Below are 2,404 nucleotides of genomic sequence, written 5' to 3'. Positions count from 1 at the left end.
ATGAACCACACTCCTCTTAGAGTCCTGGCAGTGACATGCATTACAGCTATGCGTGTCACTTGGGGACAGTTTACTGACGCATTTCTCTGCCCCTATGGTGGTTTAATCAGAGGCATCTTTTTGCCTTTCATAATAATTGGTCTTACAACTTCACACACAAGCAAACATGCATAAAAGCACATAACTCTGCAAAGTGTAGACAGGGATGTACTATATATAGTTTTGCAATACTACAGTAAAAAACTGAATATTTTGGTACATTGCTCAACTTAAACTAAACACTATATTCCTTAGTATTTGTAAAATAATTAATATTATGATCTACTGTATATTCTCATTCTATGGGCAATATCCTATTAGCTGTGGCAATTTGCTAATTACTGCCAACGTGGCTATCTAATTATCCCCGAAAACCAGCACTTATTGAGGATTGTGTTTCACCTACCTCAGACAGGTGAATCAAAATTCCCTAAATCAGCCTTGTTTTCATGTTTGCAATTGCGAAAATGAGTCATTTTTCTCACAGAAAAAACAGGCTTTAATTGGATAGCCTGATAATGGCCATTGGGAAAAATTGCGTTAAAAGTATGTTTTTTTTTTCGTAAGAAAAATGTTCATGGTTAATAGGATACTGGCCTAAGTATCAATAATAAAAAATAACTCCTAAAATTATTCCCATGAGCTGTCTATCTGTTGTATATATGAATGATTATAAGCATTCTATATTTCTACTATATATTATCATCTTATTTTATGTCAATATTTGTCTGAGCATTGCTTTCTTCATTGCATCTTTTACGTCTTTATTACGAAGACTATAAATAAGGGGGTTTACTACCGGTGTTACTACTATATAAACTATTGATAGTACTTGATTTAATTTAAAATTTGTGCTGGCTCTTGGCCGAACATAAACAAAGGCTACTGCCCCAAAGAATATTACAACAACAGTGAGGTGTGACGCACATGTGGAAAAAGCCTTGAACCTCCCAGTAACTGATGGAATTCTCAATATTGTCATTATAATTCGAAAGTAGGTTGTTAGTGTCAACAAGAAGGAACACAACACTATAGTACAGGCAGTGAGAAAGTTTAGAGTCTGTATCCTGCTTGTATTTTGACATGACAATTGCAGCAAAGGAGAAATGTCACAAAAGAAATGCTAAATATTTCTGTCACAGAAGTTTAAATTGGCAATTATAATAGTGGGAAGCAAAATTGGGGAAAAGCCCCCTATCCAACAAGCCATAACTAAGTACCGACATACAGCAGCACTCATAATAAGTCTATAGCGTAATGGGTTGCATACTGCAGTATAGCGGTCATAAGACATTATGGCTAAAAGAAAACATTCTGTGGATCCCAGACCAAAGAAAAAAAGGAATTGAGTGATGCAGCCCATAAATGATATAGATCTGTTTTTCCCAATAAAAATAGAAAGAAGTTTGGGGATTGTGACAGATGTGTATAATATTTCAATGACGGATAAATTGCTAATGAAGAAATACATTGGGCTGTGGAGATGCCTATCAGTCCAGACTATAATTATAATAATGATATTTGCAGTAAGTGTTAAGATGTACATAACCATAATGATACCAAGCAGGTGCACGTGCCATGTCTGATATTCAGAGAATCCAAGCAAAATAAATTCTGTAACATTATTGGAAAAAACATTCTCCATTATATTAATAGATGGAAAATTCACTTCAAACATAAATTAATAAAGCCAGTGTTATCAGTATTAATCAGGAAATCCATTTTTCTTACATCCAACCTAGATCATATTCTGATACTGAACGAAAGAGAAAAAAATACAAATGTATCAATCACCAAATGGATTTTGAGTTATAAAAATATATACAGGAAATAAATGGTAAAATCAGTATGACTAGCAGCTGTACAAAATGGGCTCGCTGGAAAGCCAAATGTAAAAACAAGGAAAAAGAACATCAATCAAAAACAGTACGCCATCAGCTTCTTGGATCTACCATAAATCAAGAAATATGGTACAAAATGCATAGACGGTGTAATGTTTAGAGTTACTGCCTCACAGCACTGAGGTCATGGGTTTGATTCCCAGTATGGCCCTAACTGTGCGGAGTTTGTATATTCTCCCTGTGCTTGTGTGGGTTTTCCCTGGGTACTCCACTTTCCTCCCACACTCCAAAAATATACTGGTAAGTTATTTGGCTCCCCCCAAAATTGACCATAGTGTGTATGTTTGTGAGCATGTGGTAGGGAATAAAGATTGTAAGCTCCAGTAGGGCAGGGACAGATGTGAATGGTAAGAAATTCTCTGTAAAGCGCTGCGGAATATGTGTGCGCTATATAAAGAACTGGTAATAAATAAATAAATAATAAATATATGTAAAAAAAATTAAACCTTGTGAATTGCTATACA

At 35.0% G+C, this 2,404-nt stretch overlaps 1 pseudogene; it reads right to left on the bottom strand.

Annotated features, from left to right (window-relative positions):
• Positions 1-751: 751 nt before the first annotated feature.
• LOC148532395 (olfactory receptor 6M1-like) lies at positions 752-1,591 on the bottom strand (annotated as a pseudogene).
• Positions 1,592-2,404: the final 813 nt, after the last annotated feature.

The sequence above is a fragment of the Taudactylus pleione genome, unplaced genomic scaffold, assembly GCF_031769625.1.
Source record: "Taudactylus pleione unplaced genomic scaffold, aTauple2 ptg000078l, whole genome shotgun sequence".
NCBI lineage: Eukaryota > Metazoa > Chordata > Amphibia > Anura > Myobatrachidae > Taudactylus > Taudactylus pleione.
This window is presented reverse-complemented; position numbering and strand designations above follow the sequence as displayed.